This window comes from Pteronotus mesoamericanus, unplaced genomic scaffold (assembly GCF_021234165.1).
Source record: "Pteronotus mesoamericanus isolate MK-2021 breed Mesoamerican mustached bat unplaced genomic scaffold, CSHL_Meso_final contig_163, whole genome shotgun sequence".
NCBI classification, from domain to species: domain Eukaryota; kingdom Metazoa; phylum Chordata; class Mammalia; order Chiroptera; family Mormoopidae; genus Pteronotus; species Pteronotus mesoamericanus.
Window position 1 is genome coordinate 7,750,810 of NW_026555064.1, and position 10,692 is coordinate 7,761,501.

Below are 10,692 nucleotides of genomic sequence, written 5' to 3' on the forward strand. Positions count from 1 at the left end.
GTGTGGCTCAGGGGACCGTGTGAAGGCCTGCGCACTAAAGGATCACCAGTTCAGTTTCCCGTCAGGGCACATGCCTGGGTTGCAGGCCAGGTCAGGTCCCCGGTAAGGGGGCGTGCAAGACACAAAGTTGATGTTTCTCTCCCTCTTTTTCTCCCCTCCATTCCCCTCTGTCTAAAATAAATAAAATCTTTTTTAAAAATTATTTTAAAAATAACAGCAACAAAGACTGATACTTAATTAACACTTTGTAGTTTGCAAGACACCTTTACAAATACTGTCATTTAATCCAACAACAATTTTCTGTGGAAGGAAACAAACCTGCATTAAACAGGGATTATGAGCTACACATTATGTTAGTGTTTTGCACTGCGACTCTCCCTTAATCTTCACAAAAGTCCTTCAAAGCGTGTGTTATTTCCATTTTACAGGTGAGGAAATTAAGGGTCAAAGAGGTGAAGTATCCGCCTACTATGACACTGATTTGGAATTCCAGCTGAGACTATTGGCCCCCGAAATCCGGCCCCTGCTCCTGCACTGGTTCTGACGTCCCCGTCTGCTGGGGTGATTCCCCGCATCAGCCTGAAGAACACCGTCCAAGCCGCGGGGGCCTCAGCATCGGCCCCTAACTCACCCTACAGGCACAATTTTGTTCCAGGCAAATCAGGAGAGAGGCTTACACATTTTTACCCACATCATTATTATATCTCTAAATTCTCTTCTTTAAAGTTTCATCCCTAAATTTCTCAATTATGGACACGTAAATAAATTCCTTTCTGGCTTTCCTCCAAAGGTCCACCGGAAGGTAAAGGGCTGGTGTGAGGATGAGACCTCCTGTCTCTCGATACACGAAGAGTTTTAATTCCACTCCCAAAAGTTTCTCAAGCCCCTGGGTAACGCAGCAGGACCAAGCCGTCACATGCGTCTCTGTTTAGATGCTATGTGTGATAACTATAGTAACTTTGTACTATGACAGATCAGACTTAGATGATCTGAAAGGTACTCACACTTTTTCTCTACTTTCTAGAATAGGATTGAAATAATAACATGAACTACTTCCAGGTCCCTCTGCTAAGGACCAAGTATAATATAAATTGGACATTTTCTTTAATAGAAGGCAGGTCCACTTTGCAGATTTAAACAAAGGAGGATGGGTGAGTGGGGTATCACAGAAGAAATAAATGGTACCTGCCTGGGATGAATTTTAAAACCCCATTCAAAAAAAAAGTTTTCTCTCTTAATACTCTCTAAGACAAATTTTATAAATGATACATAAGTGATTCGATTTCTGTGCTACGTGATAATTTCATACACACATGCATGCATGTCTGTATGTAGTTGCATATATGTACATCGTTACTAAATGAAATTGCCTTGATAATATGAAAAATAGTCTTATGTATCTGAAGGATAATAAGAGTGAAGTAAGATTAATGAGTGTCTGAGATAGGGGTCTGAATCACTTTATAAATAAATACAAATGCAAATCCAAGTTTCTAGTAGATTTGGGAATACATAGTCTGTGAAATTCCATCAAAGAGCCAAATTTCAGATAAAAGAACTCCAATATTAGAATCCCTATATAAATATTTCCTTTAAGTTAACAACTATTTGGTGGCCATCATATTTAGGTCACCATTTACAACCATCTTTAGTTTTGCATTTGACTAAACTTTTCACACAAACCACACAACAGGTTCCCGACAGCATGTTTTCCAATGTCTCTCCTAAGACACAGAGAAGGTGACTTTTATTTACAACTTAATAAATAACCTAGTGATGTGAAGTGTTTTAAGTACAGCAATGTGCTACTTTAAACAAAGTAGTGAAAATACATAACCGACTGTGTCTAGTGGTTTTCACTTCTTTTAAGGTTTAGATTTCCTTTGCCTGCCCGATTAATTTAACTTAAAAATAAAAAACCTATAGGAAGTGGAACCTTGAATACTTCAAAGTTAGCAAAGATCAAAGTCAAATAAAGTCCACTGCATAAAGATCAATGCAAAATGTGTCACACTGACATTGGCTTGGAGTCTCTAAGTTTATGGCTTGTACCAAAGCCTTGACCTTGGATCTGTCAGGTATCTAAGCACCGGGAGTTCTAACAATAAAGCTTAGTGTCTCCTTCAGAAGACAGATTCAAACACAAACTCATCTATGTGGCCAAGTAACTCATTATCTGTTGGTATTTGAAACACTGAAAACGTGAGTCTTCTCACCTATTGTATCTTTGTCCATTGTATTTAACGCCTGACAAACAGACATGGACACCGTCCACATGCTGCATCTTGTTTAATTACAGAAACTTCATCTTTTAATATAAATTACACCTCCCTGAATTGTGAGCATGTTAAGAATATTAGATTAGTTATTACATAGTTCTTTCTCTGCTGCAAGGACCTCTTTGAAGTGAGACAGTTGCTTCGGATGCTTACAGGACTCCCCTCTAGTTCTGGAATCTTCCCTACCTCTCTGTAACTTCGGGGGCTGGGGCTTTGGGCTTCTGTCAAATTTTTTTAAATGCAGAATTATTAATATGCAAAAAGGTAGTGTGGCCTGTTATTCAAAAGATGCAATGGGTGTTGTTGAATGTTCTGCTTCATTGATGCCCTCTCACACCACACAAGTTACCAGTAAAGGCACAACGTTTTTCCCTTGAAATGGCCCATGCTGTTTCGTTTGAAACGGTGTGTGCTGCTGCTGGGTGTTCTATGGCTCTCTCTCAACAACATAGCTCAGGCTCAAATTCACCACGTATCGGCCAATAGGCCCTTTGGTATCAGAGGAGGAAATAAATCACATTCGCCAGGAACACCCGTCTGTTTTGAATAGTCCCATAGATAGATGGCTGCCTGTTTCAGGGAATATTTTATGTTAGGGGAAAAAAAAAAAAAAAAAAAACTAGTCCAAACAGTTTACTCCACTTAAGACTAAGCAGCAAGAAGTCTTCCAGGAAATGCTTCAAAGCTGCCCAGCAGGAGAGGCCTGAAACATCCCTCAGTGACTCACAATAAAAACCGTAGAAAAAATGACTAATAATTTTTATGACTTTGGTGACCTCTAGTGATCAGAACTGAGAACAAACTCACCACATTTTGTTTTTCTAAAAGAGGGGAATCTTCCAAAGTCAGAATTTATCTATTTGTTTTGGTAATTTTTCTACCCAGTCTCTAAATAAGTGTAATTGATTTTTCTTATTAGTAAACAGCAATGTAGTATCATGCAAAATAAGCAGTAATAAGCAAAAGGAAGAAAAATAGTGTTATTTGAGAGGATAGTTTTAGTCGTTTCCATGTGTTTACATACAGGTTCCCAACAAGACAAAAAAGTAAGTATTGCTCCACAAAAGGATCATACAGGACATTTATTGTGCACCTTGTATTTTTTTAACAGTATATTGTGAATATCATTTCATGTCTTTCTACTATATTATTTTAACCGGCCACTTACTGTGTCATTATAACTTATTTAAAGATTTCTCTAGCATTGGCTATTTAGGTTGTTTTAAATTTTTTTCTATTATCCTTGACGCTAAACCTTTAAGCTCTTAGAGCATCGTGGCATTAAGATAAAGTCTCAGAAGAAGTAAAATTTCTGGTTCAAAAAATGTGCAAAACAGTAGGGTTCTCAATACATACGATCAAATTTCCAGATAGTTCTGGAAAAGGAAAATGGTCACCTGACACATTGATGGTGTCATCCAAAGGAAGCACGCGGTGGGCCAGGAACTCTGCTGGTCTGTCCCTGCAGGGCCCGGGGCTGAAGAGGAAACCAGAACAACCAAAAATGCCACCCAAGGGATCTGCATCATAACCCTTGTCATTAATTCAAGGTTATGCCACTTGATAAAATAAATTTGTGTTGAGCGGCCAGGGCCCGAGGAAGCCTGTTTCACAAACACACGTGGGTGCATGGGTCCCACATCGCCAACAAGTGCTGCTCTGACATGGAGTATCCACTCATTAGCTATCAGCCGAAGGTGGAACTTGGAGAGGGTTTGCTGAAGACAATCTTATTTTTAGGGCTTTTGTATTCACAAGAAAAAGACACAGTCCTTTTTTTCTTCTTTTTGTAAGATAAATAATGCTCAGGTAAAGTTTGCAATACAGGGGTGAGCAGGGAAAAGAGACCCAGCCATCTGTCTTCACAATTGCCAAAGTCGAAATGCTTTCTGACTGCGTGCATTCAATGTCCTGCCCAGCTGCTTTCTGAGTTTACTGTCAAACACATGTACTGTACTCAGCCACCACCCCTCACACCCCCGCCCTCCCAGGAAGATGTATTAGAATAACAGATTCATATACTCTTTGTTTCTTAATACCACATACAGAAAGTTTTAAAAAGTATCAATCATTTCCTGGGTTGATTAAAACTGCCAGGCCTTGGCTGTCAGAACATAATTTGGTGACGTTGAAGGATGCATTCCAGGTCCAGCCACTTGTCCTTGCCCTCAGGCCACACTCTCAAGCCTCTGCTGGCCTCCCAATAGCTCCAAAGAGCCACTGCAGCCTTTCCCCAGAATGAAGTGTAACAAGAGCAGAAGCACAACCTCCAGAAAGAGAGGGGCTACAGCATCTGGCCCCTCAGCCTTCTCCCAGCACAAAGGTACGGAGGCCACAAAGACACCGACTCTTGAATCAGGGGACGCAGCCTGAATCTGTGCATCCTCGTCTTCAGGGTCGGCTTCGGCTCAGGTGGTCAGTTTCGGACATCTTCTCTCTGGTGCGTGCCTTCTCTTGTATTAGTTAGGGTTACATGGTTGCGAGCAAAATAAACCTGTGCTGGCTAATGGGAGCCAAGAAATAATCACAAATAATAAATAAATAAACCAGTAGAGTAGCTCAGGGATCCAGGAAAAAGGTAGGAAAGGACAGTCCCTCCAGGGCCTGACTGAGAAGAACCGGCTCCAGCCATGGCCTGCGCCTGAGCCCTTCCGCTCGGGATCCCGGTGGCGCGCGCACAGGTACCTCTCCCACCCTGCTCACCCAATGCCAGGACTGCACGCAGGCTGCAGCCATTTTTCTTTACTGAATCGGCCTGTTGACTTTGTACTTCATTGTTGTCCCCAGCTAAATAACCATGTCAAGTCGTGCCTCATTGACAGTCTTATGTCTATTTAGGCAAGAGCTTTTAGGTTATTTCTAGGTTCTAACTCTTTACAGGCTACGGCATTTTTGCAGAACCATTATAATATGTAAAACTAACCACATGAATCCCTAAGCCTCTATTGAAGTCTCACATTCCAGAAAGTTTGTTTTCTTTCTTAGGACATTGTATTTTCTTGCATATTCTTTTAAACTCTATCCAGCCTCCGTCACAATTTTTGTATTGAAGGCAGTGTGTGAGAAACACCACCATATGACTCATTCATGAAATCATACCAGCTAATAGAATGTGAGTCTAGTAACATGGAAATTAACTGAGTAGTTGAAAATGCCTTCTTCCATCATCTTTTATTCTGAGAGCTTCTGTCCCATAAAGACAGACTTCAAACTTTCCCAGCAGTTTTGTCTCCTGCCCTTGCTATGTTCAGAATCAGCGTAGGCTGTCCCGATAGAAAGGATGCTGGCCTTCTGTGCTGTCACATTCTATGAGGGGAAAAAAACAACCCTGGTGATTTGGCTGAACCACAGAAATGAGAAACAGATTTGTGCCTTCTGAGTTAGTTCCAAGCCACAGGAGGCCAGCACTATCCTTTGGCATATTTTTAAGGCTAAAGGGTAATTGAATCCCTTCTCCACGAGACAGATAGTTTAAAAAAAAAATGCCCAGCTGGGCTTGTCTGGAAGGGACAGCGCAGGCTCACGTCTCACGCATGGGGTGTCGTGGCAGGACCAAGAGGTATGTTGGATTGTGCTCACCATCCCCACATGATTAGCCACGTACAAAAGGGCCCCTTCGTCATGTGATGCCAACTGGTCTGCAGTGACTCCAGGGAGCGTGGTCACCGCACTCTTTGCTCCTGCCATGGAGACTTGCAAAGCTGCCTTGCGTGGTCCCCGGCCAGTTCGGCTTAGCCTTGGTCTGTGCTTCATGCAGTTCATGATCCCCTAATGAGGCACATCAAGGCCTGGCCTCATTAAGACCCTTTTGGTTACAAGTATCCCAGACCCACTTCAAAATAGCTTCAGAGAATGAGGGAACTGAATGGAAAGGCACTGGGACACCTCATAGACTCCAGGCATCAGAAAGGGTGGGGACCCAGGCGGCTCCATAGAGCTCAGAAGGTTTAATTGATATTCCCCCAAGATCTCCATCGTTAATCGAGCTTAACTTCTAACTCCCTGCCACCTGTGCTTCTCAATAAAGCATCCGGAGGGGAATCAGATGGGCTTAAGTTGAATCAGGCATCTATGTATGAGCTAATCAGCCACAGTCAAAATTAATGGTCACATAATAAAACATATGTATATGTTTGATGTCTGTGGGCCCACCTCTGAACGGGAGGGAGATACTTCAAGCAAAGGGGTGAATTCTGAGCAAAAGGTACCTTTTATAAGGCTCCAGATGGATGCTACAGGAACCTGGAACTTAGCTGAGGCAGTATGGCCTAGTCATCTCCATGTCTCCAGTCCCTACGGCGAGGCTAGAGACACTTGGGCTTGTCCGTCAAGCCTGATGACGCTACGGACTTGCCTCGTCTCCTGTCCATTACTACCTATGTTCTCTCCGACACAGGCTCACAGGCTCACAATCGCCACGTCTCTATCTCCAGTCCAGGTACCTTTTCCGAGGGCCAGATTCAATCATCCATCTTCCTACTTGACCTCTCCACTAGAAGCTTCCAGAGAAATCTCAAATTCAACATATCCTCATGAAACCCCTGATTGGCAACAGTGTTAGAAGTTGGGGTACCTCAAGACAGTGTAGGTATTGACTGGGACAGAGCAAGAAAGAAATTACTAGGAGTATTTAAAATGATTTCTATATTGATCTGAGTGGTGGTTACACATACACAGGTGTGTATATGTATGTATATGTGTGTATATGTATAACTGATCCATCAAGTTGCACCCTTAAAATCTGCATATATTACATCTCAATAAAAAAATAAATGAAAGAAACTACTATGGATCTGTCCTTTACCTTTTGTGAATATCTAGCTAAATTAGATTTGCAAACCCAATGCAGAAAAGAGCTAGGTAGAGATTTTAAATGAGTGTGGCCAATTATATTATTGTTCTCAATTATTCCCTGCCCTTCCCATAAGTGTTTCATATGTTCTCACCATGGCCATATGACTTGGAGGATTTCCCATTGGACCAACTAGACTTCCTTGCCCCATTGATGTCAGCTCGGCCTGGGATTTGGTTTGGCCGATAGAATGTGAGCGAAAACAACCTATACCACGTGTGAGCAGAAGCTTTGAAAGCCTTTGCCCCATGTGACTATTTTTCTTTTCCCTCTGCAGCAAGAACAGCATGTTCCACATAGGGGGCTGCTCCTCTGTCTGGACCCCAGAACCTGTAGCCACCACAGACAACGTCATTTGAGCAGGAAATGAACTCCTGTTGCTGTAAGACACTGAGGTTCTGAGGTTTTATCAGCGCATAACGTAGTCTAAACTGACCACTGCAAATATCAGGGGAGGACTTGGTAGGTTATCAGGAAAGCCTGCCTGTTCCCAGGGGCAGCTGATCTTCAGTTTCAATGATGGTCATTTGGTTGGAATGCAAGCTCACTCTTCACAGGTCTTCATGTTGTCTAAGAGGGAGATTTTTCATTAAATCCCCTTCCTGATTTTTAGTTAATACATACTTCCTTCTAAATGTTGGCAACTAAATCAGTATGTTTTTTAAAAACACTTAAGACAAAGTTATGGTGATCCTGAACAAGTAGTCAGTAAGAATATAAAGAAGATGGAGGAAATGCCTGAAAAACAAACCTGTCATCCGGGGGGGGGGGTGTGTGTGTGTGTGTGTGTGTGTGTGTGTGTGTGTGTGTGTGTGTGTGTGTGTGTGTTCCACCCTGTTGTATTTTCTGGTCTCACAGTTTTCCTTCCATTATGCAGATGCACCACTAGAGGTCAGTGTAGAGTCTGCACCCGCATTCTTAATACTGTGTCTGACTGCCAGTTTCTACACTGAGAATCCTACAGGGTTCGAGTAAATTAGACATCGCTGGAGACAGAAATGACAAACTGAACCTGTCCTACTTCGGGCACATCATGAGGAGGCAGGGTTCTTTGGAAAAGACAATAATGCTGGAAAAACAGAAGGCAGCAGAAAGAGAGGCAGACCAACTATGAGATGGGTTGACTCCATACAAGAAGCTGTGAGCATGAGTCTACGGGAGCTGAGCTGGGCTGCTGAGGACAGGGCGGTGTGGACACCACTCATTCATAGGGTTGCCAGGAGTCAGAGCCGACTCGACAGCATGTGGCAACACCAACTGTCAGGTCAACAGGTCTGCCTGAAGGGAGCTCCAAACCCATACTTTGACCCACGGCCAGTGCCCGCTCCCCACGTTAGTGAGACCTGGCCAGTCCTTCTAGGTAACAAAGAACAAAGCACTCATTCCTTTCCTGTGGCCTCATGTTCATATAGGTGACTATTTACATCATCTGGTTTGCCAGTACTGACGACAATAGATTAACCAACGCTCAGTATCTGTAAGGTATTGTGCCTGATGCTGAAAATAGAACAAGGGAGATAGGACCTACAGATACAAGGAAAAGGTCATGCAAGGACAGTAAATGCAGTAGTGCATGTAAGACTAATGAAGCGATTCTCAAGGAAAACAGGTCATATGATGAAAGTGTCCTCAGAGGCCAATCACTCCAGGGTGAAGAAGAATGAAAGCTGGATTTCAGGCTGATTTTTCTTTTCTTCTTGCCTTAGCGAGAAACCTCCATACTGGGGTAACCTGATGCTAAGATATGACATAGGAGATATATACATATATATATATATACACACACACACATATATACATATATATATATGATCAACCTCTGCTCCCATCAGCAAGACTGCCTACGAGAAGTTGCTTCCCTCTATATGGAAACATTTCATTTTGTTACTTATCGACTTGGCAAATATTTATTGTCAACAGTGCCCCAGACACCCGTTGGTAAACAAGATAGCCACCGGCGACGGCATACTCACTTAGAACTTAGAGTCCGGGGGGACACAAAGATGATAAGGGAAGAAGAGGGTACAACACGAGTGCCGATGAAGGCTTAGGAGGCCGGGGACAGCCTCCTGGAGGGAGTGCTATTAAAGTGAGACCCTGCGTGAATGGAAGCAGGCCGTGTGAGAAAAGACTGAGAGTGTTTCAGGCAGAGGTGACAAAGCCCAGAAGGAAAAAAAATTAAAAAAGAATCAAATAGGGTTTTATTTTTGCATATGCAGCTTTGGATCTTGCTGCTTTCCGTTTACCTATTTTATCCCAAGTCTCCACATCATTAATTGTTCTTGAAAACATGATTTTAATAGCTGCCTCCTAGTCTTTTGGGAGAATAGTGATGGATTTGTTTACCCACTTTTAAAGGGAAATAGTATTTTTTAAGGCTCATGCGAATTGCTCTCCCCTTAGCAATATAAAATCATAGGAAATCATTCTTTATTAATTATATTAAAACCTACTAAATTTTCACTTGGCTGTCTGTTGAGAGCAATTTCTGCAACGCAACCTGATGTGACTGGATTTAATCAAGGTATTAGTTTATGAAATAGTGGCTCAATTTAACTATTTGTAAATTTTGCTGCATTGTTCTGCATGACTTAACAGGGCCTAAGAGGGGCTCAAGGATTCTGAGGCTTTAAGACCCTTTCACCGTCCCTCAAAGTCCCCACTGTGTCCTTCAGTCTTCATCTCCCCCAAGCCTGCTTCTCAGCTCCCTGCCTCCTCCTCAATCCCAGCCCCCACCCTTAGGATGTTAACTGATATTTATCTCCATCTTTTCCCCCATACATGACTTTTTTTTCTCTGTGACTCCATTCCTGAAGTTGCAAACATCATTTCATAATTTTCTTTAAAACCGCATTTTGGGCCCCATCCGGTATGTCTCAGTGGATTGAGTGCCAGCCTGCGAACCAAAGTGTTGCCAGTTAGATTCCCAGTCGGGGCACATGCCTGCGTTGCAGGCCAGGTCCCCAGTAGGGGGCGCGTGAGAGGCAACCACACATCAATGTTTCCCTCTCTTTCTCCCTCCCTTTCCCTCTCTCTAAAAATAAATAAATAAATAAATAAATAAAATTTTAAAAACCCACACATTTTGGGGTAAAAATGTAAATATGGTGTATTTGACAACTTTCACAAACACACACTCTTCTAGGAAGTCAGATGGTTTAGCTGGAGTATCCAAGCCGTTCTTTTGAGCTGTTTCAGATCTAAATTCACGCTGCTTCCGTCCTGCCTGCCTTTAAATTTGATCTTCTTCAGGTTGCCCTCTCTCTCATTTTAACCCGCTTTCCGACAAAGGTTTTGGTTTGCCTTTTTTCGTTTTTGAGTGTTCGTATTTACTGTCTTTCCGTTAACTTATGTTTAGAGAAAAACAGTCACTGGTTAGGCAGCTGTTCAGTTCAAACTCTAGTCTGAATCTGAGATTTGTGCGTCTCACGTACTCTTACGCTGCTGCATGAAACCCCAGAGCGCCCATATAGTCACTGCAGTTCTGAAACGCATTTATTTCACATGTCAGAAGCCAGTTTCATCCTGGCACTCAAGAAAATCTGCACATTAAAAACGAAA